The sequence below is a fragment of the Mustela nivalis genome (assembly GCF_964662115.1).
Source record: "Mustela nivalis genome assembly, chromosome: 2".
In the NCBI taxonomy this organism is placed as follows: Eukaryota; Metazoa; Chordata; class Mammalia; order Carnivora; family Mustelidae; genus Mustela; species Mustela nivalis.
This window is the reverse complement of record NC_139021.1, coordinates 167755512-167783484: the sequence shown is the minus strand read 5'-3', so window position 1 is coordinate 167783484 and position 27973 is coordinate 167755512. Positions and strand designations below refer to the sequence as shown.

General features: G+C 49.2%; 1 long non-coding RNA gene across 2 annotated transcripts in view; it reads left to right on the top strand.

The window, feature by feature from the left end:
• LOC309859477 overlaps positions 1–19952 on the top strand; it is a 173127-nt gene extending 153175 nt beyond the window's left edge. The window contains exons 2-5 of one of the 2 annotated variants that reach the window (XR_014308721.1): positions 16366–18086; positions 18218–18932; positions 19124–19251; positions 19520–19952. This is a non-coding gene — a long non-coding RNA (uncharacterized lncRNA). Of the gene's footprint in view, positions 1–12755; positions 18087–18217; positions 18933–19123; positions 19252–19519 lie in introns of those variants that run through there. The other variant, XR_014308722.1, reaches the window with a different exon arrangement.
• Positions 19953–27973: the final 8021 nt, after the last annotated feature.

Here is a 27973-nt window from a genome sequence, read left to right as displayed (position 1 = left end):
AAAGCAAAGCGAGGGACACGGGGACTGCTCTCCCTCTCTCTGGGACAGCAGCCATGGACAGAGCCCCGGGTCACAAAGGGCTCCAGGGGGCAACTCCAGCAACCGCCCCAGGGGTCCGCACTTCAGGGCCTCCTAGGAGTAGCTGCTCGGGGTCCGGGGCCTTGGTGGCCGAGCCCTCGCCTTGGGTCCAGAATTATTTTTCGCCCCAGCCAGGCTCTGGGGGACACTGTGTGATGTTTTGACACCCAGAATGACCAAATATTTTCAACCAAACATTTTCCCCACTGTGGGAACAGGCAGACCAGCTCTGGCTGGTGCATCTGTGGGGAGCAAAGCACAAGACACCTCCCATTTGTCCGACTGTCCCCATAGGCCAGCTAGCTTTAGCTTCTACTAGTAGAAACGGTGACAAAGCCTTGCTAGATACTCCGACGGGGGTAGTCTTATTTATACCTTAAAGCAACCAGGTGAGGTGGAGACTAGTTATGATTCCCTTTTTGTAGATGAACAAACTGAGGCTTTGAGGGGAAAGTGGTGAAGGCTCTGATTAGCACCAGGGCCATCTGGCTTCGGAGTCTGGGCTCTCAACCATCACACCAAGGGGGCAAGTACTGGGTTCCCCTCAGAGTTGCAAAAAATCCACCCTGCTTTCCTTCCGATGATGATGACCAGTCTGTGTGAAATTTTCAGGCCCCTCTCCCTCTTGAGAAAAGAGGAAGCAGTTACTCCAGAGATCAGGGGGCACATGTTAATGCCAGGCATGGGAGTGGGTGTGGATGGGGGGGCACATGCTTAGCACCAGGAGGCCATTCAGGACCCAGCCACCTTGGCTTGGCATCCTCTGTAGACCTCTTGGATGATGATCCCAGGCAGAGGGGACTTCTGGAAGTAAAGATGGGAAGTGCTGGGGATTTGTGGCACCACAGGAGGTCTGAGGGAGCATCTCATGCTGAACCCGGGAGGTTGCCACCCAACCTTGAGGATCCTCATATCTGAGGGGCAGAAAAAACCCTGTGGAGGGGGAGGGAAGGAAATGGGGTGTGGCCAAGATATGGAAGCCACGTAAGAGCTGTAGACAGCATAGATGGAGAAAATGTGGCGTATTCAAATGCATAATAACAGAAAGCAGAATGCTGGTTACCAGGGCTCGAGCAGAGGCAGGAGGGAGTGGAGGATATTAGTCAAAAGGTACAAACTTTCAGCTATAAAATGAGTACGTTCTGGAGACCCAGTGTACAGCGTGGTGATGGCAGCGGATTACGTGGAATTGTACACCTGCAGTGAGCTAAGAGAGGAGATCCCAAGTGTTCTCTTCCCACTCATCCACACAGGGACCGCTCTGTGAGGTGACAGGTATGCTAATTCGCTTGATGGTGGTCTTCATCTCACAGTGGACCTGTGGATCAAAGCATTGAGTCGTACACCCGAAATACATGCAACTTACATTTGTCCGTCGCATTCCAATACAGCTGGAAAGAAAAAAGGGGGAGCATCTGCCTGAAGAGAGACCCCCAAAGGAGAGAGCAGGAAGTGGGACTTCGGAGGGCGGAGAGGGAGGCCTGGGTGCACGCCCCAGGGAGGCAGATGTGAGCCCAGGCTACGAAAACATGGAAGGCTCCTTTCTTGTTGGCGTTACTCATATGTTCACCACAGCCCTGTACGGAGGCCAGGGTCGAGCATTACGCTAAGAGCTCTCATCTGCGCGGGCCAACAAACTGCAATCCCCAAACTCCGTCCTGAGCACCTGGGAAGGCGATGCCTGCTGTTCATTAGCATCCCTACACCACCGATGAGGAATGAAGCTCCGTCAAGTTCAGTAACTGGCTGAATGGGGCTGAGTTCTCCCATGGGAAACCTGAGGTTCCTACCCACATCTGGCTGCGACGTCCTCACACTTTACCTATTAAGTTCGTCCTCTCCTGCACCCTTGAGAGGGATGGATGAGTTCCCATTCCCAGAGGTATTCAAGGGATGCTGGAACGTGCCTGATCATAGACACCCCCCAAGAGGCTCCTCGACGTCCGGCTGTACAGGTCTCACCCCAGAACCACAGCTGAATCTCTGGGGAGGGCCCTGGAGTCTGTTTTTTGGGGGGAGCACAAAGCAAGACACGTGGAAACCTGGCTTGAGGGAGTCCTGTGCTAAGAGGAAGCTGGACCAGATGCCCTTTTAGGGTTCCCACCTTCTGTGTGGCCCAAGCGTTTGTGATTCTATTTTTAGACAGGTCCTTCCTGAATCCATGCGTCAGACTCTCTGGCACCTTCTGATGGCTCCGGGGCACCTGAGCTGTCTTCAGAGCTGCCCTGATGCCCCAGAGATAGGTGCAGTGGGCTGGGAAGAGCCCTGGGGGCCAGGAGAAAGCAGAGGGGAGCCACATCCACTGAAGGGGAGGGGGGAGGGGAGCCACATTCACTGAAGGGGAGGGGGGAGGGGAGAGGTGGAAAGTCTTTCATTTTGGACTCTGAGGGGCATTCTCCCTGTGCCCTGAGGCCCACAGCTGGGAGGCTGGTCCTTGCTGCACCCCTCCCTTGCAGAAAAGTTATCCCTTATCCGAGAGTGTGGACGGACAGTAGGAGGTTTCCGTGGGGCCTCTCCCCCACTGCTCTGGAGGGATGGACAGTGGGTTCTGGGGAACTAGTGGAGGAGAATCCAGGGAGGGCTCCCCACGTTCCAAAATGGCGGTAGTGGTTGCAGAGCCTTCAGGAGTGCTCAGGCTTCTCCTGGGTCAGGGACCAGGCGGGCACCCTGCGTGCTGCCTCTCGGGGAATCCTCATCAATTCCCACGAAATCAGTACCACCACTGCTCCCACTTACATGGGGGGGTTCATAAGCTGAGGGAGAGAGGTTACTTGTCTCTAGCTCCACAGGGACCCGCAGAGCCTTCTGATCTCCTCCACGGCGCGGCTGCACTCCTCAGCAACCCCCAGAGAACTTGCGTGTTTCTTAATTTCATTTTGGATCATTGACTTTTGAGGATGTGCCCAAAGCTATTATCTTGTCCTGACAGCTAATGATGAGTGGCATTGACCATTTACCTGGGCCTGCTCTCGGGGCTGTACCTGGACTGATTCCCTGAATCCTGGCAACCACCCAGGAGAGTGTTATCATTATCCCCATTTAGCAGATGAGAAAACAGAGCCTTGAAAAGATTGAGTAACTTGTGCCAAAGGTTGTAAACTGGTATAACCAGGCTTCAGGCTCGGGGAGTTTGACTCCAAAGTCTGCATGGCTAAGCATGATTCTATGCTGCCTTATTCCAGAGAAGCACAAACCCTACAACCAACGCCCCATATGACCGCGTACTCTATCAGGGGATTTGGGGCTCGCTTGCGATCCTCTTTTGGGGTCTAGCTCTAGGTTAACAATACCTAAGGATCAATTTTTTTTTAAAGATTTTATTTATATATTTGACAGAGAGAGAGACCACAAGTAGGCAGAGAGGCAGGCAGAGAGAGAGGGGGAAGCAGGCTCCCCGCCAAGCAGAGAGCCCGATGTGGGGCTCGATCCCAGGACCCTGAGATCATGACCCGAGCTGAAGGCAGAGGCTTAACCCACTGAGCCATCCAGGCGCCCCCTTAAGGATCAATTTTTTAAGAAAAATCAAAACTCAAAGCTAACATCTGGATTTATGCTTCCAGGAAGACAAGTACCTTGTGGAACTGGGAGAGGGATCCTGGGAGGTACTACAGGTACCGGGAGAGGGAAGAGCAGGCCTGGGGCCTTTGGGAGGCTACTCTGAACCTTGCTTTTGCTTCTTCACCCATTCTAGATCCTGGGGCCCACCCCAAGGCTGGGGAAACAGTCAGTTCCAGCCACACCTTGCTTTCTGAGTGGCCGTGCTGTTGGGCAACCCCATCTCCCACCTGCCCCCTTACACTGAAGTTACTGGGCCAGCATTTGCCTCTCTGGTAGGGGGTGGGCCAGGGATCCAGTCCAGGAGGGAATCCGCGAGTGGGGTACGTGAAGGACGTGCTCCCGCTGGGTCACAGGTGTCTGAAATTTTCGTTTACATCAGGACCACCTGTTCAGGAGCAGATCCCTGGGCTGCACCCCCAAGGATTCTGATTAAGTTGGTCTGAGGTGTTTTTAATACAGGCCTCAAGTGTTTAATAAAGGCCCATTGACACAGACTGACCAAGGTCAGAGTCCACATTATCCGCCCTGCTGGCCGCTGTAATCAAGACGAGAACTCTTGGTTAATTCTACTCACGCTCAGGGCAATGGCCTTTGTGCAGAATCCCGGAGACGCCGGGCTGGGGCTGGGGCTGGGAATTGGTACGCTGAGCCCAAAGAAGGGAGAGGTAGTTCCCGGAAATTCTGTGCATCTGCCCCGCCCTGACTCTTTGTGCCGGCGGGTCCTTCCTCTCTCCGCGGCCTCCGCCCACCGCCCTTTACCCAGCCTCCTTCCTAGTCTCTGCTCTGAGCTCTGAGAGATGCGGGGGGATACAAGACTGAATTTGTTAGGGCAAGACATAGTTCCTGGCCTCCAGGGACCCGAGTCTAGTTGAGAAGGTGGACAAGTCAGCGAGAAATGTCAGCGAACCTGGGGCATTGAAGCCAGGGGGCTGCGGGAGCCAGAGCACAGCCCAGGGGGCAGGAAGGCAGGTGCTGGGGAGGGAGGTGGTTTTTGGTTTTGGTTTTTTTTTTTTTTTTAAGATTTTATTTATTTATTTGACAGAGAGAGAGATCACAAGTAGGCAGAGAGACAGACAGAGAGAGGGGGAAGCAGGCTCTCTGCTGAGCAGAGAGCCCAATGCAGGACTCAATCCCATAACGCTGAGATCATGACCTGAGACGAAGGCAGAGGCTTAACCCACTGAGCCACCCAGGCGCCCGAGGGAGGGGATTTTGAGTGAGAGACCACAGCGAATGACCGTTGAGGACATAGAGAGGCCTGGAGGGGAAGCTGCCAGGGAAGGTGATGAGCCCACCAGCTTGCTAGCGATGGAGAAGGGGTTTCACTCTCAGGGGGCAGACCTTGTGGGGCACACGGGTTGAGGTCACCTTCAAAAGGCCCAGAGAGCTCCCCCGAGGCCCAGAAGAGCCCACAGAAGAATCATCAGGACTCTGAACTCCCCTCACCAGGCAGGAGGTGAAGGACAGCTGGGGGGGCCTGGAGGTTTGGGGACCCACTTCTGAATACTCTGGGCTCTTTTACAAACCCTGAAAGGTGAACCAAAAGATACAGAGGACTGGGCCAGTCACCTCCAGCTTTAAGGAAACAGAAGAATCCCACTCCAAGAAGCCGTAGGAGGAGGGGTGACTAAATTTGTTCTTAATTGAGCTCTTACTGTGATAAGCATCTAATAGAGACGGTCCTATCTATTCCCCACAACTTCGCTTTGAGGCAGATTTTATTACTCCCATTGGACAGGTCAGCAGACAGAGGCACAGAGGGAGCAGGTCACCCGCCCGGTCACACAGCTGGTCACTGGCTGAGCTGGGGCTTTGACGAAGCACTCCTTCCCTGAGGAATAAATAAAGATCCATGGGATATTTTCTCTAATTGGTCAATGTCAGAGTCCCCAAAGTTTGACACAGTACTCACCTGTCACAGAGAATTTAGAACCAGAATGTGGAAACGACTTAGGTCGAGGCACAGCATTTTAATAAAAAAGAGAAAAATCCAGCCGAGAGCAGGTCAAAATGAATCTCCGTGTTTAAGCTGCGTTGTGAACATTCGTCTTGGGGGAGCCCAGAAGCTCGCACCTTGGCCAGCCTGTTTTCCCAGGCAGAGAGGTGCTTTCTGATGGGGAAGGATAAGCAGCACTTGAAAAAGGAATGGAAAGATGAGTTGCATTTCTGGAACGTGGTGAAGAACAAAGGGGGCCTCTGTCGTTCTCCGGGTCCAGCAAGGTGACGCCACGAATCCTAGAATCTATCCCACAATCACCCGGACCGGGGAGAGGCCTCTGTCCCCAAAACCCTCCTCAGAGAGTCACACGGGTTCAGTCGGAAGACGAGGGTGAACCCTGCCTCGTAGTTGCCCTTCTGTTGGGAGGGAGGCTCGCCAGCGGCGATTTCCGAATGTAAGAAATACATTTTCTGTCACCGCCCAGCACAGCCCTGCGTGTAGGTTTCAGGAAGCAATACTTACCCACGTTAAATGCAGTCCACGCTGTTGTTTTCCATTCTACCCAAAGTCACTCGTTTTAAAACTGCTTGTGTCCAGCTCAGTGGATTTCACTAACCACTAATGGTTTGTGATCCCCAGTTTAAAAAGCATCGAGCACTGAGGGAAGGGCCAGGGAAACTGAGTAGGAGGTGTTTATGACAGAAATTTATACCGCAGTCACTATCTCTACAGTTGAGCCTTTGCATAATGTGTTTACCCTACCTTCATCTAATTGGCATTTCTCAAACCGTTGTTCCATGGATTATCTTTATTCTGAGAGATTTTTAACAGATACTTTCCTCCAGAATGGTTCTGTGGTCAGACAAGTTTGGGAAATGATACACAGCGTAGCCACACCTGATATGGCACAAAGCACTTCGCTTGTTCAAGGCTCTGAGAAGGTCTGCAGTGAAGGACCAGCTTAACTCGGTTTATCCAGCTTTTCCCAGATTTTTTTTTTGACCACAGAGCCACTTATTCCTTTAGAGGAACACTGGTGCTCTCTCCAAAAACCAGGCAGGGTCTGGCTGTTTCACACTGTCCTCTGTGAGCTCTACCCTGTCCCTGTGAGGTCTGCGAGGCAGGTGTTACGGGAGTGCTGTTGGAACACGTTCACCTACTTGTTTGATTCCCAGCATGGGGTCAGGGCCAGAGCTGGGCCACAGCCAGGCCTCCTGACTCTCAATCAGATCGGGGAGCCCTCAGGCAGTCCCATGATCCTGAAGGGCTACTTTCCAGACAGGCTGAGAAAATCTGTCCACCCCAACATGCATTGCAGGGGCCATGGAAGGGTGCTGAGTGTCCAAGAATTCAAAGCTCAGCCCAAAGGCTTATTAGCTCTTCAACCTCCCTGGAGGCAAGAAGGAGATGGGGGCCTAGCCATCCCCGCCCCTGCCCTCCCGAACAGGGGTTAAGTACCTCACCAGCCCTTGTACACACAGAATAGCCACCTACGCCCCCGACTTCTAGCTTCTGCTATGGTTCAGGTCAACCTTGGCTGCGGAAGCCGAGCTCAGATTTGTGAAACAGCTCTGCTGTTTGTTAATTATTTTGGAATATGTCATGTGTCTCTTTGGATACAAAAGAAATACGGAGATATATAATAAAATTTTTTTTTCTCCTAAAAAATGAAGAAACTTCTTCTTTGTCCCTGTTGTCTAATCACCCATTTCCTCCCTAGACCCAACCAACTGACCGGTTTCTAGTATCTGTGCATCTATCTACAAAGAAAGATATTTAGGGGCGCCTGGGTGTCTCAGTGTGTTAAGTGACTGACTCTTGGTTTAGGCTCAAGTCATGATCTCAGAGTCCTGCGGTCGAGCCCCGTGTCAGTCTCCCTGCACTCAGCACAGAGTTGGCTTGATGCTTCTCTCTATCCCTCGCCCTCTCCACCTCTCCCTCACCCCTGCCCCACTCACGTGAGGTCTCTCTCTCTCTCTCTCCTTTAAAAAATAAATTAATATATCTTTAAAAAGGAAAGAAAGATATGTATTCTACTCCATATACATCTAATATTAAAAAATTTAAATTTAAACATATAATATTCAAAAAAATTTAAAGATTTTATTTATTTATCTGACAGAGAGAGAAAGACAGCAAGAGGGAATGCACAAGCAGGGGGAGCGGCAGGGAGCGGGAAAAGCAAGCAACACGGGGCTCGATCCCAGGACCCTGGGATCATGACCTGAGCTGAAGGCAGATGCTTAACCGACAGAGCCACCCGCGTGCCCTACACATTAGATGTTAAACACAAATTAACATACTGCACACACATCGTCTGCACCTTACTTTTGAACTTAATGATGGATTTTGGAAATTGTTTCCTATTACTACACAAGCATTCTTACTCTTTTTTATGGCTATATGCATATTATGGCCCTTTATGGCTGCATCGTAATGTATTTAACTAGCCTCCCACTGATGGCATGAATTACTTTCAGTGCTTTCTATTAACATGATGTTGCAGTGGATAATCATGCACACGTGAGTGTGGGTGAGGGGGGATAAAGCCCCGGATGTGGAGCCTTCGGGTGAAGGCATGACACTGCTTTCAGTGGTGTTAGGGGCTGCCTGGTGGCTCTGCTCTGGGGCAGGGATCCCAGGAAGAGATGTGGGGCTTCCCTTTCTCATTGGAAGCTTGATTCAGCCAGCTTCATGCATTGGCCCTGGCCTCGGGAAACATGGGGTGTGGTTCTGCCCTGTCCTCCATCAGCTCTGTGACCTTAGGGAAGATCCGTACCCACTCCAGATGTTTCCATGCCTTAAGATCAGGAGTGGGAGCATGAGGCGTGGGGACACCCTAGCTTCTTACTCTCTATGATTCTGGTCTGTGCTCTTGGCCAGTCCTCCCGAGGCAGGGAAGGACAGCACTAAACCGTTCTGGCTCCCTTGTCTCGTCTCCATTCTGGATATACTTCTCATTTAGGACTGGGTCTTCCATCTTGGAGAAGCCAACTGGGCGGTGTGGCTTGCTTCTGTTATCTCCTTCTGCAAAAACAGGATCTCCACATGGGCTGGGAGTCAGCGGGTCTCACCCAACGCTGTAAGCCAGCTTCTAGAATGTTCAATGGAAATAGAATGCCACAAGACAACAACAGCGCACCATGACACACGTACTCACATCATGAAAATCCAGAACACCGACGGTGCCAAATGCTGGCGAGGATGTGGAGCCCTCTTTCACTGCTGGTGGGAATGAGAAATGCTACCGCCATTTTGGAAGGCAGTTTGGCGGTTTCTCACAAGACTAAACATTCTCTAACCAGGCTCCTCGTTATTTACCTAAATGAACTGAAAAAATATATGTTCATAAAAAAAATAATAACCCTCACATGAATGTTCATAGGAGCTTTATTCATAATTGCCAAAGCCTGGCAACAACCAAGATGTTCTTTAGTCGGTGAATGGATTCATGAGCTGTGGTAATCCAGGTACTGGAATAAAATTTGATGCTAAAAAGAAATTAACTATCAGGCCATGAAAAGACATGAAAGAAACTGAAATGCATATTACACAGTGAAAGAAGCTGATTTGTAGGATTTCAACTATCGACATTCTGGAAAAGAAAAACTGTGGGGACAGTAAAAAGAGTCACTCGGGGGGTTGGGGGAAAGGAAGGGGAGCATGGAAGATTTTTAAAGCAGTGAAATTACTCTGTGCGACACTGCAATGGTGGCTAGATGTCCTTCTCCATTTGTCCCAGCCAGTAGAATGTACAACACCAAGCGTGAACAAAATCTGATAGAAACTAAGGACTCCAGGTCATCATAATGATTTGTCAGTGTGGGTTCATCCGTCCTAACGAGCCTCCACTCTGGTACGTGCTGTCGGTAGTGGCTGAGACTGTGTGTGGGTGGTGACAGCGGCTCTATGGGAAGCCTGTCCCATCCATTCAGTTCTGCTGTGAACCTAAAACTGCTCTAAAAAAATAAAGTCTATTAAAAAATAGACCTTAAAACGTTGAGCCACATACATATTTTTCCATTAAACTTGAGATAAAATTCACCCATTGAAAAGGTACAACTCAGTGGTTTATAGTATATTGAAGAGGTTGTGCATCACTCACCATTATCGAATTCTAGAACGTTTTTATCACCCTGAAAAGAAGCTCCATATCTGGGAACAGGGGCTCTCCGTTCCTCCCTTCCCCCAGTGCTCTGACAACCAATAGCCTACTTTCTGACTCCATGGATTTCTTAGGCTTTCCTTTGCCGTGGGTCTACACTTAGGAGTGGCATTGCTGGATCATAGAGTAGCTCTACATTTAACTTCTGGAGGACCTGGCAGGGTATTTTCCACAGTGGCTGACCCCTGTTCCGCTCCAGCCGGCATGGCATGAGGGGCCCAGTTTCTCCACACCCTCAGTTGTCTTTCTGTCTGTAATCATCTCAAGGTGTGTGAAGTGCTCCGGAGCCTGAACTTTTAACTACTATTCTACACAGGAGGCACTCAATGAACACTTTTTTTTGAATGAATGAAAAAATAAACACATGTTGTCATTGTCAATGATGTGATCTGACATCGCATCACACACATCATCTGACAAATCACACAAAGCTTACTAACCAGGAGCTTCCACGGAAGAGAAGGCTGTGGGGTTCAGTCCGTTAAGGGGCTGCCTTTGGTTCAGGTCGTGGTCCCGGAGTTCAGAGTTCTGGAAGATCAAGCCCTCCATCACATCGGGCTTCCTGCTCAGAGGGGAGCCCACTTCTCCCTCTGTCCGTTGCCCTGCTGTGCTCTCACTCTCAAATAAATAAAGTCTTTTTAAAAAAATCATTTATTTATTTGACAGATCACAAGTAGGCAGAGAGGCAGGTGAGGGGTGGCGGGGGGAGGGGGCAGTAGACCCCCTGCCAAGCGGAGAGTCCGACTTTGGGGCTTGATCCCAGGACTCTGAGATCATGACCTGAGCCAAAGGCAGAGGCTTAACCCACTGCACCACCCAGGCATCCTGAAATAAATGAAGTCTTAAAAAAAGAAAGAGGCTGTTTTCCTCTAAATAGTGATTTCCCGGTGGTATCTGAGTCACCTGCAGTGTTTTATTATGTATGTATGTATGGATGGATGTATATTTTAGAGCGAGAGGAAGAGAGTGCGCATGCGCCAGAGAGGGGCTGGGCGGAGGGGGACAGAGAGAGAAGCTCCAGCAGGCTCCCGGCTGAGCGAGGAGTCCAAGGTCAGGCTCCATCTTAAGGCCCCGAGATCGTGACCTGAACCAAAATCAAGAGTTCTGACGCTTGACTGAGCCACCCAGGTGCCGCACCTGCAGAGGGTTTTAAGATTGCAGATTCCCAGGCCCCACGCGCAGAGTTGGGTGTGGTAAGATGCAGGGCCCCGCATCCCACCCCCAGGGGATCCTGCCGTTGGGGACCCGGTAATCTAGGAAGGGCATTTCGAGTACAGCGCTCCTCTTTGCGAGCAGCCGGCTGTTGGGGTGCCCTGTGGAGACGCAGCGCGTGGCAAGGGCAGGACTCAGACCCGGGGCCCTACACAGCGCGGCATCCCCGGGGCCGGGGCAAAGCGGACAACAGCCGAGACTCCTGGAGAACTCACCTCGCTCCGATTCTTTACAGGCAACTCCTCCTTTCAGCTTCCGAATGAGATCCAGTGCGGAAGGCCCTCAGCGATTCCGCCGCCTTCGCAGAGGACAGGCAAGATCTCTCCGCCTCGAGAGCCAGGTTCAAGCAAGGTCTGTGGCCTCCGCTCTGCCTGTTCTCCTCCTGGGCTATTTCTCTAGCCGGGACGTGCTCACTGAGCTGGGGAGGGGCAGCACACATCCACAGAGACCAGAGCGAGCCAGGCCCCAAGGGTATTGGTGTTGTGTGTGTGTGTGTGTGTGTGTGTGTGTGATGTATAGAGAGGGTCTGGGTAAAATATCGCTGGGGGAGGCAGGAGGGGGACAAACAGAGGAAACAGAAGTGGTTCTTTGTGGCACTAGCGCCCTTGCTAAGCCTGTAGCTGCCCTGAGGTCGTCCTGCTGCACCCTGGCTGGCCTCGTTTGCCCCCGCGAGCCCCCCACCCTAGACTCACACACAGCAGATGCTGCTTGACACCTAAGAATCAGGAGTAGGTACTTTCAGCTGCTATAGCTCACTTAGATACTATTTCCAGATGAGAAAACCAGGCCCAGAGACATTAAATAACGTGCCCCAAATCATATAGCATGTGTTGCAAGGCAGCTCCAACTTCGTTTTGGACTCCCAGTCCGGTGCTCTTTTCCGCCTACTAGTGATTCTTGAGGCAGATCATGGGTCCCTCGGAGACTCCGAGGACAGGGATCTTCCCCTCGCTGTGCGGGAACACCCCTTGTGTGTGTGTGTGTGTGTGTGTGTGTGTGTGTGTGTGTGTGTGTGTGTTGGGGCTCATCCCCAATGCTGTGATTTAAGGCGATGCCCAGACTCTGATGAGCCTGCTCGGCTCTCCTCATGCTTTGAGGGACCCCTCGCAGGAACAGCAGTTTCACAAGAACGTATTAACAGCCCCTCAAAGACAAAGGCAACTTAAAAGAGCTGGTTCATCGCAGAGCGGGGTCCCTTCTTTGCAGGCCCACGCGGACCCGGAAACCATCAAAAGCTGAGGCTGGGAAACCCAGCTTCCTGCTTCTGGCCTCAATTCCCCACCACCATCACCACCGAGACCACTAAAAATAAGACCAAACCCAACACATGCCCTCCCCACGTCGTTCTCCTCGTGGTTTCTCTCTCTGCTTCCTGTTGATCTTGAAGTTTGCTTTACTTCACAGCCTCTGACTTCTGTGCACAGCCCAGGGGCACTCCCCTGGCTTGAGAGGAAATAGCATTTTATTTTATTTTATTTTTTAAAAGACTTTTTATTTATTCATTTGGCAGGCAGAGATCACAAGTAGGCAGAAAGGCAGGCAGAGAGAGAGAGAGAGGAGGAAGCAGGCTCCCTGCCAAGCAGAGAGCCCGATGCAGGGCTCAATCCCAGGACCCTGGGATATGACCTGAGCTGAAGGCAGAGGCTTTAACCCACTGAGCCACCCAGGCACCCTGGAAATAGCATTTTAAAAAGCCCAAGAGAAGATGGCAGGTGTGAAACAGCGGGTACTGAGGGTCGATGTCCTGCCTCTTCATCCTTCTTTCTGGGGAGGTGCGGACCCCAGCAGGGTGGCAGCCCCAGGGAACTCTGGTCCAAACCCTGACAAACACTGCCAGGGTCAACCTGTACGAATCTTGGTTATGGCTTTTGACAAATGTGCCCACACGCGCACCCGTGGCTGTGGGGCTCTGGAAGGCATAATTGCTCTCCGGACTTAGCGAGTATGGGTGGAGGACAAAGTCACAGGACACAGGATCGTTGGGGATACTTTATGAGAAATGCCTTTGGCCTCTTTCCATCTGTGCCCTGGAAAACCAGGGGTCAATGGCCCATTTTTCAGGTTTACCCCCCAAATGCTCTTCCGGCCATCATTTCAAATCTGGCCCCTCCAGGAGACCTCCCTGGAGGGCCCCAGCGAGACTTTACCGTCACCCAATCTCAGCCTCCGTTTGCTGCTATAATTACACGTCTTCCCTTGCTAGACTGTGAGCCCTTGGAGGGGCATGGGTGAACCACGGAATCACTCATTTTAGGAATTACACAACTAATATATGTTTACCATTTGGAAACAGAAAATTTAGAGAGTCCCCCTTCCCCATACCCCCCAAAGATAAAATGTATCCATGATGGAACATTTAACATTTTGGTGATCTGTTTTCCTGTGCAGACACAAATGCACCCCCACACAACACATTTACTCAGAGTGGAAGCTATTCAACTTCGAGTTCCATAACTCCCTGTATGTCCGCTCAATATGCCTTAAGAGATTTTCATCTCAACATTGTGTGTCATTGGAGATCGCTGCAGAGCCTCACGACAGCCGCATCACCGTGTCCTCTGCCAGTCCTCTACTGCTGGGCCATGAGGTTGTGTCTCGTTCTTTTTTGAAAGACAGCTTTATTAAGATATAATTCACATACCATAAAATTCATCCTTTGAAGGTGACTATTCAGGTTTTTAGTGTATTTACAGAGTCCTGCAATCATCATCACCGTCCAACTTTAGAAAATTCTCATCACCCCGAAAAGAAAGTCCATGGCCCTGAGCAGTCATCCGTAGTCCCTTGCTCCTAGAAACCTAATCTCCATTCTGAATGGGCTTTACTTTATTTTAAACTCTGGACATTTCATCTAAGTGGAATTGTACGATGTGTGGCTTCTTTTGCTTATAATGTTATGTATCAGGGCTTCTCTGCTGCTGCTGAATGACATTCCACGGTGTGGATGACGTCACATTTTGTTTCTACATCCATCAGTTGGTGCACACTTGTACTGTTTCCACTCTCTGCCTGTTATAATACTGGTGTGAACATTTCTGTTTTTACATTTTTATGTGAACACATCTTTTCAGTTCTTTGGGGTCTATGCCTCGGAGTGAAGCTGCCGGATCAGGGGGTAACTTTACGCTTAACTTCCTTGAAGAACTGCCGAACTGCTCCAAAGTCGTGCCATTTTACGTTCCCATTAGCCGAGTAAGGATATTCCAATTTCTCCACATCCTGGCCATCCTTTACTTTTTGTTCATCATTTGGGTTTTTAACCCCAGAGCTGTCCGTCGAATATAAGAACGCTGAATCCATGTTTGCCGGATTGATCACGTGCTTTCCCCCAAAATAGGAAGTTTTTGCTTTTCTGAGACTCATCTCTACAATCCATGCCCCCAAACACCAGGCCAGATCCAGCCTTTGTCCTTGGAGTGAGGGAAGTCTTCATGGAGGAGGAAGGGTTTGGGCTAGGAGACAGTTGTAACAGCAACTTGTAACAAGTTGGGGACACCACTGACCCCCCCTGAAACTTTGGTTCTATTACCCACGAGGCAGGAGCTGGGAACAGGAGCTGCCTCATGACGTAAGGCAAGGACACCACGCAGCACAGTGTCAGGCACGTAGAGGGGCCTCTTGTCCTTCCCCATGAGAAGGGTGAAGGCTTGGCTCTTAGATGAGCCGGGGAATGACATGCCCTTGGAGGAAGAGCATGTCTCGGGACAGGGGAGTGAAAGCACGTGGCCAGAGTGAGGGGAGAAGGTGGAGCATGGAAATAAAGCCAGGATCCCCTGGGACCAGACCCCTCCCGGCCCCCCGCAACCACCAAGGGGCTCGTTGTGCGGGAAGGAAGTTCCATCCTTCCTTGAAGTCACAGACTCTAGGCTGGGCGGGAGGAGCCCACGGTGTGCATGTTGAAGGGCTCCCTTTTCCTCAGGGTGAGGCAGGACTGAGAGGCTGGGCCAGGAGCAGCCAGCCCAGCAAGGGGGCTGTTTGAATGAATCTGGGTGAAAACTGAGGAGCTGAGAATAGAGCCGTGAGGGTGGGCGTCACACGGGGGCCCACAGAGAGACTTAGGAGGGGACAGAAGTGGGATGTGACAGCTGTGTGGCCTCTGTGATGGCAGGCTGCCCTGGAGATCTCATCTTTTTAAAATTCTCACAACTCTGCAAGGAGCTACCTGCTTTTCCAGTTCCAGGTTTGCCAACTGAGGCTCAGAGGGAGTTAGGAGATTTGCTCGAAGTCCTACCAGATGGGTAACATTTGCCCCCAGGTCTGCCGGCTCTTCTGGGAAGGACTTAGCTCTGCAGTGAAGCCCCGGAGGAAGGGAGGGAGAGAGGAGAGCGGGAAAGTGAGCAGGAAGTGAGGCTTCGGGGGCAGCCTGGAGCTCAGGTGGGTCAGTCATGCTGAGGGCGACAAGGTGTCTCTGAGGAGCAAGGCCCTCGGTGACAGGAGCTGGGATGTCTCTGATCCACTTTCTTCCTGGGGTGGGGGTTGGGGAGGCATACGAAGCCTTGGAGACAGAAGTGTGTTGAATGGAGACCATGACCCGCCAGCCCTGTTTGGACTGAGGCTGGCACACGGGCCCAGGTGGAGAGCAGGCAGCTCCCCAACTCTTCCCTCATTAGAACCCCATCCATGGCCAGAAGCCTAGATCCTCTGGACTTGGGGCCATGCTGGGGAAAGGGGCTGTCACTGGGCTGGTGGCTGAGCCTGGATCTCCCAAGCAGCCTTGGGCCTTTCCCTGTGCACTCCCCTCAGCAGGGCCAAGAGACTCTACCCCTTCCTGGAGACATCCACACTCACAGCATGGGTGTCCCACACCAGGCCTGCCTGCGAGACCCACACGCTGGCCTGGCCGGTCTCATGGGAGCAGGTGAGCTGAGGGGCCGTGTGGAGATGGCACAAGATCCCCACACCGAGAAGGGGGAAGGGGTGCCTCGGAGGGGAGTCCTGAGCTGCCTGCCTCACAAAGAGGGGATCCCCTTGCTTCCACTTTCTCCCAGGCCGTACTCCCCACGGCCGTATTCCCCACGGCTCCCTTCCTGTGCCCATTAGCCTTTGTCCACGAGGCCGTGCTCACTCAGCTTAGAGTTAGCGGAGGCTCAGAGGGGGACATGGCAGGGAGCCATCTGGTTTTCTCCCAAGACCCTCAAACCTCCCCCACCACCCCTTTGTCACCCGCAGGGCCCAGCCTGCCTCAGCCCAACCACCCCCTTCTCGGCCCTTCAGTCTTTTTTTTTTTTTTTAAGATTTTTTTTCTTTATTTGTCAGACAGAGATCACAAGCAGGCAGAGAGGCAGGTAGAGAGAGAGAGAGAGGAGGAAGCAGGCTCCCTGCAGCGCAGAGAGCCCGATGTGGGGCTCGATCCCAGGACCCTGGGATCATGACCTGAGCTGAAGGCAGAGGCTTAACCCACTGAGCCACCCAGGCGCCCCTCGGCCCTTGAGTCTTTATCCGCATTTATTACCCGTCAATTAGGCCGCCTCCATCCCCTGCACACAGAAAGCCGGGCAGCCGATTGTGGCGGAGACCCCTGGGCTCCTTCCCCAGCCTCTTCCCTTGGTGGGGGGAGGTTGTTGGAGAAGTGGGGAGGAGCGGGGAGGGAGAAGGGCAGCCTGCAGTCTCCCCTTTAGCTGACAGTGACCATGGCCATGGTCTCTTTGCAGTAGGCTGTTTCTCCAGACCACAGTTGGAACTCCCAGGGTGGAAGTCCGGGTGACGAGGGTCGGTGGCCAGCGGGTACCTGTGACGGAGGGTGGCTGGGGAGGTCACAGGCACGTGTTCCCTGACTGGGGCCTGGCTCATTCAGCCTTTCCATGGGGGTTGTTCGGGCCAGCACAAGGTGTCACTGGGACCTCCCTGAGTGCCACTGGACACTTGGTGTCCTCTCTCTGACCACTCTGAGGCCTCTGACCATGAAGGAGGAAGAGGGAGAGAAAGAAGGTGGCAGAAGAGGAAGGGGACAAGAGCAGTGGGGGTGGGGACAGGGACGTCCCAGGAGGGACAACATCTGATCGCCTGGAGTGGGCCAGTCCCAGCATGACGAGGCAAGCGTGCTCACCCGCACTTCACAGCTGAGGAGACTGCGCTTAGAGAAGAAACCTGCCCACGGTCTCTCAACGGGTCTGTGGCTGAGCTTCTGTGTCCAACATTCAGTTGTACATACAGTTCTGCTGCTTGCTCTCTTCCCGGCCACTCGGTGCCTGTCTTGTCTCATTCCCTCATCCGGGGGTAGAGTCTGTGGGCCCTGAGCACAGCCCTGCATCTTCTCCCCAAGCTGGGCTCTGCCGCCTGGTTTCGGGCCCCAGACCCAATCTGGAACAGCCTCACTCACACAGGGATCAGCTCATGGTGAGTAATACCGGAGCCTGTACCCCCAGCCTCTGGGTGGGGGGCATCGTCAGAAATTCCAATTTCCAGGTGAAGCACCCAGCTTGTCGCCTTGGTCATGGCAGAGGCACCATACCTATTGGGTGAGTTTCTCATTCCTGTACCTTCCAGGTTGACCTCTCGCAGGACCCACCCCACACACTCCAGGGGTCGCAGGGCAGCGTCGCTGACGGTCAGGGCTGTGGACCAGGATGCAGGAGTTTCACTCACCTGCCCAGAACGTGACTGGCCCTGGCTCATGGCTGCCTTCCTGGCCGACTGTGAGCTCACTGCTTTGGTCACCACTGAGGGTGTCCCAGGGACTTTCAAGTGAGGGGTCAGCCCCAGCCACCAGAAGGGAAACTCAGTCCTAACTATAGACCATGAAGCCAGAAGGAGAACGGAGAGGAAGGGGGACAGCAAGCCGCTACTGTATGGGCCCGATCCCTCCCAGGGTGTCCCTGTGTCCTGCGGAGTGGCAGAGCTGCTGCACCCCAGAGGCCGCGCTCAGAGGGTGGCCTGCCCATGCACACCCCAATCCCACTAGGGCAGACAGGCCCTGGGTCCTGTGCGAGCTAACAAGGCGGTGGCTCCCGGCTGATAACCTCTCCGTATTTGTCACTCGTTTTCTTAAAGAGGAGGCCGAGCACAGAGAGAAGGGTGGAGGACCAAGTGGGGTGAGTGGGAGCAGCAATGGTCTTTGATGCACAGGCCACACCCAGAAAAAGCAGCCCTGATGGTAACCAGATCTTCCCCTCTGGCAACACAGCGATACGGGAGGTAAGTCTCAATGCCTTTCCTCACCTCAAACTACTTCATCATCGTGTTCTGCTAATCCCAAATGGCTGAAAGCTACTTCCTACGAGGAATTCCAGTAAGCTGATGTTCTTCAGTCTTTTCACCTTTATCAGGATGGTTTTCAGTGCCTGTATAGATGGGAGCCCTGGCTAATGCCCAGTTGGCCTACTTCTTCCCCCTGGTCTGGCTCTGACAGTAGCACTGGCTCCTCACACTTCCAACCCAAGGAAAATTCTCTGCACAGGCAAATGTGCCTTGAGAGCTGAAAGGAGGAGAAGAGCTCCAGGGATTCTCCAGGCCTGCGTTCTCCGAAGAGAGGACAGTGTTGATGAGAGAATCCATCAGAAAACTGGGTTTCCTTGGAGGAATGGAGTGGCCCGTGATGAGAAGGGGCGTGGGGACAGAGGAGATAAGAATTCACAGTGCTTTCACCATAGTCCAAGGCCAGAACACCCAGCACCTCTGAGAGCTAGTCCTGTCCTGGATCGGGTCCCATCTCATGGTGGCAAAGGCCACCAGCTACCCTTGGAGGAAAGTACCTGTGTGGCCGGGAGGGCGGTGTTCGGATAAGTCTATATTTGTAAGAGGACTCTAAGTTGGGCGGGTGGTTCCCTGGCCTTATCAGGGCCCTGCAGTCCAGCATGGCCCCAGGGCAGATGGGCTGCCCAGTCTCCACCCTATTGGACTTGGCTCAGTCCCCATAAGAGGGAGGGCCTTGTCCTCACACAGCCCTGTGCTCAGTGTCACCCTACTCCATTGGCTGCACTGACCTCTGTGTCACAGCCAGCAGCAATGGGGAGAGAAGTTGGCTGGCTTTCCAAGTCGGGGGTGAGCAGAGGCATGGCCTCCCCAGACTGGGCAAATCCCCACAATGGCAGAAGGCAGGGGAGGGGCTTCGGAAGGAGAATGAACACCTGCTGGATTCCAGAGGCTTTAGAAACAAGTTAAACAGCTCTGTCAGAATTCATTCAACTCAAACTATTACTATTTCTCCCTGATGCCAAAATGGTCATGGCTAGATGTGTCCAGGCAGCAAGTAATGGAGAATGCGTTCCATTTCCCACCGAGGGAGAGAGATGGCACAGCCATGACACAGGCTGACACATGCTCGACGTGCTCTTCTGAACTGTGTGACCTCGGATGTGCTGTAGGTCTTCTTAGAGTCTCAGTTTCCTCACCTGTAAACTTGAGAACACGTCTTTATGAAATCAAGTGCAATAATGTGTGTTAAGGACAGGGCATTGGACAGGAGGGGCCCAGTACGTGTTCCGTGTTCCTTCCTCCTAACCCCCCCTTTCCTTCATTTCTCATTGTCTTTACCTTTTTGTTTGAGTGATTTGATATGACTAATTCTGATGCCCTGTGGTGGTTTCTAAATATGACTGTAAGTTCTTTGACATTTCCCTCTTCAAAAGGTGGAAACTAACATCCCTCCCCTCAAAGACTGGCTGGACCTCGTGACTTGTGTTTTGCACGAAGAGGATACAGCAGAAGGGAAGGTGGATGAGGGGAAGGTGTGTGACGTCTGAAGCCAGGTCATAAAAGGCACTGTGGTTTCCACCTCATTCTCTCCTGGACTGTCTGCTACTGGGGCCACCCTGTCATGAGGACACTTAAGCAGCCCACGTAGGGAAGGTCCAAGTGGGGAAGAGGGAAGGCATCCCACCAACAGTAAAGCACCAACTTGCCAACCATCCTCCTCCAGCCCCAATCAAGCCTTCAGATGACTGTAGCTCTGCCTGACACCGCAAGACCCCAAGACTTGAAAGACCCCAAGCCAGAATGTTCTGGAATTTCTGACCCAAAGGAACTATGAGATATAATAAATGCATATTGTTTAAAACTCCACATTTTAGAGTGACTTGTTACCCAGCAATAGCTTATGTATCTGTTGAATTCCAAAAAAGCTCTGAAACCACATGTAGGTAAAGGCAAAGCTGTAACAACATGGAACACTATCAGAACAAGATTTGAAAGATGGGAGTGAAGTCCTAAATGGGGCGGGTCTAGGGAATAATCTACTTCACTCAACTGGAAAATCTGGCTAAAGACAAAAATAAAGCTTTAAGGCTTCTTTCAAGCCAAGGTAAAAACAGGAACTTAATGGATCATATTAAAACTATTATTTTTCTTTTGGCTTTGAATAATGATATACATTTGACATGTGGGATTTTAGATAAATAGCCTCCCTATATGGTGAATGATATCTTGGTATCTTGTACATACTCTGCCTACTGTAGATCATACTGAGCAGGTTTGAAATCAACATATAGTTCACTTACAATGATGCACTTTGACAGTTTTCAGAAACTTTTGGCATTACAAAAGTTTGGGAAAATGTACACTGTATTTTGTAAACTTTTTTCATAGGTACAAGACAAAAAATAAAGTCTAATAAGGTTTATAGGAAAAGTCTCCATCCCACCCCTCCCCCACAGGGTAGTTTCCTTTCTCATGGTCAACCCTCTGTCACTGATTTCTGGTTTAATTTCCCAGAGACATTTTATATACACATAAATAATATATATTGTTTGCTCCCTTTATTACACAAATGGTAGCATACTATAGGCCTGGTTCTGTCCTGTGCCTTTTATTACTCAATATTGATATAGGACTTAAAGATAACTTTCCCCTTAATTATCCTAATTTTTTATTTCCTGAGCTTTTGGTATTTTCTTATTTGAACTTTCGGAATGTAAAGAAGTCAAGAAAATAAAAGCGCTCGTGATCCCACCACTAAGAGGTCACTGGCTGTTCAAAACCCACTGTTTGGGTGTATTCCTTCCTGTCTTTCCCCTGTAAATATGAGATGTCTAATATGTGTAATTTTTTTAAACCATGGGAAGAATTTCATATGGGGTTTTCCTCCCATTTATTTCTACCTGGGAGTATTCCCAGTCCCTCTCCCTTATCACTACCATTATACTGTACGTATATTCAGGTTTTCCTTAAGGGGCATATTTATTCTCTCAATAACACTCTGCCCAGTGCAGGATTGAGGTAAACCTGCCTTTTCTGGGTCTTCTCCAGGCTGCTGTGAAAACAGCTCAGACCAGCCTTTGTCACCAGGACATCTGTCACATGAGCAACCAAGACTAGACACTACTGAAGCACGTTCATAGAGGACTTTCCTGGATTGCCTGCAAGCCACAGAGCCTGCAGACGGCCAACTCCCTGCATGATGGCGCTCGGCTCTCAAGGAGCAGGGAGATATAGGAAAGGTCAGTCTTGCCAACCAGGGCACCCAAGTCAGTTGTTCCCCTGAACACAACATAGAATCAGAGTGATTGACCGAGTTCTATGGGATTCTCCAGGAAGTTCCCTAGGTCTAGGCATCCCCACTGATCTTGAAGGATCCTTGCCTGGGAGGAGGTAATGTAACATTTTCCTCTCCATCACCTTCCAGGCACAAAATACACCCTCCAGTGAGATTTCTTACTGGAAAAGGGCAAGTTACATAGGATTATCTATTTGTTCCTTCTCATCCTGTCCTTTTTCAAAGACTAGACATCTGGTCACAGTTGTATAAAGAATTCTGGAAAGAACAGGAATTATATATATATTTTTAAGATCTTATTTGAGAGAGAGAGAGCACAAGCAGGGGAAGCTGCAGAGGGAGAGGGAGAAGCAGGCTTCCTGCTAAGCAGGGAGCCCAACATGGGACTCGATCCAAGGATGCAGAATCATGATCTGAGCGGAGGGCAGATGCTTAACCAACTGAGCCACCCAGGTGACCCAGGAATAACGACATTCAAATGGGTAAGAGTGGAAGAGGTAAACCAGGTGTCGTTTATTCCTTTATCTTTTCCCTAATACGCATTTTCTTCGAGCAGATAAAGGAGACCAAACAAGTGATAACACTATATACGATACCAACCTTAATTCAGGGCTTCCTGATACGGAGCTAAGTTTTGTGTATATTACAATCTTGCTTAATTTTTATAACTACCCAAAGAGGTTAGTGCAATTATACCCATTTGATAAAAAAGTGAAGAGCTAGGAATCAAAGTCATGTCTCTAGACCCCAGGGCATAAATTCTTAATTTTCAACTATCATGCTTTATTGTTGGACAAAGAAAAAAAATGCTATAACAATGTCAGAAGTGAAAATTTCAGGGTATTATTGGTATAATTGTCTAATAAGATATGTAACATGTCATATGACAAATGACTTAAGAAAGAAAATGTGAACCCAGTACAATATAAGTTTACTTAATTGATGTCTACTGTCTCTAGAGATTCACATAAATTAAGAAGATAAGACAGCAGTTACCTTTGGAAATAAAGACAGGAGACGTATATGCTCATAAGTCTGATTATGCAGGTTTGGAACCCCAGTTTTGCCACTTACTAATTAAGTGACCTTGGGCAACTGCTTTAAATTTCTTATCTGTAAAATGGGATAATACCATCTACCTCAGAGGTTTGTTGTATTAATGAATTCATTCAAAGCACTTGGTGTTTAGTAAATTCCAGCTATTACATTTAACCCAGGGTTAAATGTATATATGTATGTATATATACATACATATATATATATGTATGTATATATATATGTATATACATATATATGTATATATAACCCAGGGTTATAATGTGCCAATGACGTCTATCAATGACAGCAGCCTTCAGTTAAACAATTGCTTTAGATCCAGTGGGCGAGTCATAGATTTAAAAACCATACTGATGATCAGGATGGAGTGGTTCTATCACTGTTCATTTAAAGGCATACCTGTACCCCTGGGGCAAATAATACATTTTATGTTAATAAAAATAATTAAAAAAAATACCTACAGTAGGGTTTAGTAAGGCTAGACCATTTCTGTAGATCCCCCAATTTGTCCCTGGGTTCCTAACCAAACCCTTTTTGTACACTTGTATAGGAAGTCCCTCCCCACACCGGATTAGTGAATGCCAGTGGGGTTACCCAGGCAGTTTGCCCTGGGGTAAAACTCTGCCTCATGTGTAAGCCACTTTGTCATGAGAGAGACACACTGGGGAAGGCTTCTCCTGACATTGCCTCCGGTGCTAACACTTGATGTTCCTCACAGCTGATAACAGGCTGCTTTTGGTGAGTAACCTGGCAGGACAGTAAGAAACTGACTTGGGAGTTTGAATCCCAGCTCTACCACTTACTAGGTGCGAATGTAGGATAAGTTCCTTCTTCTCTCTAAACCTTGGTTTCCCCTCAGTGGAGTTAGCCCTACAGTGCAAGACTGGGGATTAAATGAGATAATTAACAATGCCTACCCAATGCCTAAACTGCCGCGGAGATCAGACTAGGAACTTCAATTAAGATCTGTATCCCAGCCTACTTCCTGACTCTGACTATTAAGATCTAGGAGAACATCTTTTTGCTACGTACGTATAATCTTCACCATGTCATCAGCATGAACAGTACTGTCTACCACGAGCAACAAAAATGCAGATTTTATTTTTGGCCAAACATGGCGGAGGGAAAAAGGATGAACAAGGTACAGTCTCTGCTCTCAAGAGCTCATAACCTTCTCGGGGAGATAGATACACAATCAATAATATTAATTTAAGACGGGCTGAGAGAGGTATGATCCTCAAGTGCCACTGGAGTTTGGTAAAGGAGGTCATTTTGATGAGAGAAACATCATCGGTGGGGCCAGGTAGTGAGGATGCCTGGAGAGCCAGGAAGGCCCCTGAGAGGGTGCATGCCCTCTGGCCAGGTGTGCAGGATAGGGAGAGGGGTATAATGAGGGTCTGCTTGCCAGGGAGTGCTCCAAGGACGGAGTGATTCAAGCAGATGCTGAGGACACATCTGAGCTTTGCGAGTAAGGACCCAGGAAGCATTCTCTCCGCAGGCTGGAGGAGTGAATGGAGAGGTCATTATTTGGGCAAGTGTGGCAAGACGAATCAGAGAGGCCTCTGACTCAGTGGCAAAAGGTAATTACCACAACCAGAGGGTCATGGAGGATGTACCTTGTAGAATCAAAGCTGTTTTGCTCATCCAAACTTAGAGCTTCATCTATTCCAGTCGGGGGAAGAAACACAGACCACTCATCCTCTTCAACCCAGTCAGTACTTGTGAGGAGCATCTTCTAGTAGTGACTCCCAGGAGTGGGGCCAGAGTCGTCACTGGACCTAATTTTCCTGTAGGGAAACTGTCCTTTCAGATAGGGTAAATGAGTTCACATGGAGCATCTGGCCGTCTTCACAGCTAGTGCATTGGTAGCACTTGGCCCCTGTTTGTTACTCGGTGCTGGTCCTCCCAGGTAGGCTCCGGGGTGAGACAGTAAGAGACCATTCCCGCTGCCCTGCAGGACTGTCATATGGCTATCTGCTGTCACAGATGGCTACTTCCACCAGGAAGTCAGGTCAGGCCCGTCCCTGGCTCTGTAGCACTCCTCTCCCCTCCACAGCTGGGGCCCCAAGACCTCACCCGGCTGTGGCCTCCAGGACTAGTCCTGATGAGGTAGGAGGAATGAAGGCGGCTCTGGGGACTCACTCAACATCAAGCCACGCCTGTCTCTAGACCAGTCATGATGACCTTGTGTCCTGGCTCCAGGATGCCTTGCTTCTGGAATTCTAAGTGGTATCATGTACCTCAAGTCTGATAACACGATCCCCATCTGTCATTCTTCTTACATCTGAGTTCCTGTCCTGAGGAACTATCCCCAGGCCCCTTAAGCCTCAGGTCCTGCCCTGATCTTGCCATTGCCCCACAGGAAGCAGAGGAAGCGCTGCACTTGAAGCCTGCGGCTGGGGCTCCTACACAGGCCAGGAGGCTCGCAGGCCCTGCTTCCCTGCTCCGGATACCTGACTGGGACATACACTTCCCCAATGGAGACCACTTTACCAGATTGTGCTTTTGGTTGACTGCCATCTCCTCCAGATTCCATGTTTCACCTGCTGGACTGGACTTCCTACTAGCTGCTTCAGACCAAGCTGCTCTCCCCACGCCTGACTTTGCTCAGTGAGTGGGTAGAATTCCAGAGCTTGCCCCACCCAGTCCGCCCTGTTCCTCTGCAGTTAATTGAGCCATGCTCAACTTGACTTTAGCAAGGATATGTGCATGTGCTCTTGCTCAATATTAACCTAAAGGTCAAAATGGAGACATGAGACCATCCTTACACAAAATCATTTCACATACATGGTTTGAAGACAGAAAACTATTTAAAAGATATTTTTGAAATGAAAAGTCTCGATTACACACAACATATTTTCAAAGACTTAACAAGCACAAACCTTGGGTGCACCGGTAGCTAGTATCCACAGAACATTTTTGGTTGTCTGCATAGTCTCAGATTACCTTTCTTTAAGTTGAAATAATTGAAGCCAATATTTCCAAAATAGAAATCAGGTACAAAGTAATCTTAAACCTTAACTTGTGAGCCCAGTAAACACCCATGAAGAGTATGTCTGTGCCTGCCAACAATTTGGCCATTATCTATTTCTCCTAAAACTTAGCAGATTCACCTACTCTGAAGTCAAAGTCTACCAAGCCAGCCACCACTGAAATCCAGCCCCTAGAGCATTACTCAACAGGAAAGGGTGAGTTCTAGAATGCAACGACTTCCTCCCCAGCTCCTGCTCGCTGAAAATCTTCAGAAGATATTGCTTTTGGAAAAACCAATTAGAAAATGCTCTTACGTTAAGGACAAACACTAGACTGGCAAATCATTGAAGAGGGTCTAGCAGCCCTGCAGCTCTAGGTCTGCACTGGGCCACTCACTGCCAACATTTTCTTTTAAACCCAGAAGAGTTCCAGCGGGAAATCCACAAGGCTCTCCATCCCTTAATTCCTCCATTTTATTATCATTTTATAAACACACCACTTTCCTCATTTCCAACCCATCTGTGAATATTACTGCTATGGGAGATAAAAAGTTTTTCTTGAAAAATCTCAAGTCTAAATATCAACCTGAGAGGACGCAGTTTGGTCCAAGTAGTCCAATTAAATAATACTCCAGACTGTTCTTTCCATAGGGCTCATACATTTACCGCCCCCCCCCCATTTACTGGCTTTTTGAGGGGCAGTTTACTGCAAGTAGACAATGAGGACAAAGTTGTGTCTACAAGACACAAGACTGTGGACAAGATTCTGTCCTATGTATTTTGTCATTTTTAAAAGCACAGCTAAAAAGTTTTGGAATAATTTCTTAGAAACTTATCAGTGCACATCCAAATTAGATTAGTAATACTACTTTGCTTCCTCTTTTGCCTTTTACCAAATTAGATTAATAAAATCAGTGTGAATTGATTTTAAGGTACGGACAAGAAACTAGTATTTTGTCTAGTGAGGGGAGTTAGCTGGGACTGAAAATAAGGTACATGTATTTTTTTAAACTATTGTAAACAAGGTCAAAGCTGGCCCCGGGAATGGCAAAACCTAAAGTAGTTTGTGTAGGTATAAAATGGAAGGTAGCTTAATCAGTAACATTCACCACTGCTTTGATATCAAGACTTGCCCAACTAGAAATTATATAGGCCTTAGAAGCAATTATGGACTGGTTATATACCCATCTATCTTTCTGTTAGATTAAAACACAGAACCTTTTGGCCATGGAATAAATATCATAAAGTACCAATTTGTCATTTAAGGTATAAATGACATTTAAAATATTACTGGTTGCAGCAATAAAATCTGCACCTTGATTAATTTGAGAGAATACACAAAATTCTCTGCAGACTTGACACTTTAGGAAAAACAATACTGATTACATAATATACAGGCTCAGTCCTGCAATAGATACTCTTAACGATTTCTGTAACAACATATTAGCATTATTTTGCCAGAAACTTTAGAAAACTGTATGGTTATTCCTTGGTTACAACCCGATGAGCTTCCAGGGGAGACTATAGCACAGTGGAGAGGAGATGCAGACCTGAAGCCCTTTGCTTACCTCCTGGCTTTGCTGCCTCCACGCTGCATAGGTTAGGCAAGCACGGCTTCTCTGAAGGACTGATCCTTCTAAAGTCAGAACAAGAAAACAAGGCTGAAGGAATAAATGAAGTAATTTGGTATCCTTAAACTTCCCTCAATCTTAAAGTACATCTAGCAATGCATAATCAGAATACAGTCCTAACTGGAAGCTCAAAGATATTTTGGATAAAAGTTCTCACGATTAATTAAATCTAAATTTAGACCCAGGATTGCCCTCTAATGGCCATCTCTTAGAAATCCCTTTGAAAACTACTGAATTTGCAAGTTATTTTTTCTATCAAATTTCCCCAAAAGGCTTATCCTTGTTCTTATCTCCAGTATGTATACTAGACTCTTCTCCAAGAAAGATCTCCAAATATATTTATTTAAATATATTTATTTAAATAAAGTTGTAAGTGAATAAAAGTATACTTCTGATGTTTAAAACTACTTGTAGAACTAAGGACACCTGGCTGGCTCAGTGGGTAGAGCACAAGACTATTGATCTCGGGGTTAGAAGTTCAAGCCCCACATTGGGCCTAGAGCAGACTTAAAAAATAAATAAAATTAAAAAAAAAATGTCAAGATTTAAGAAAAACATTCTCTAACTGAACAGTCTTTTCGTGTTTTTAAAATACCACTTTCCTTGGAATGTCTCTCCTTGTCCCCAACACTGAAAATCAGAAAGGAAAAATAAAGAAAAGATAAACGGCTTTTACCCAAGTCTTTTCTGTATCTTAAGCAAAGGTAGAGAGCAATACCTTGTCCTCTAGGTGTCATGGTGAAGGGTCAGGGCTGCTCCGTATATTAAAGGATAGTATCACCACAGGCCACTCCCACTTTGTAGGTATTCATCAATTTCTTCCTTCTTGGGGTGACTTATTTAGAAAAAGAAAAGTCTTCCAAATTAAAAGTTAATGTTTTATCCTAAATCTATATCCCATCTTATATCACAACATGAATTCAGCATGGTTGG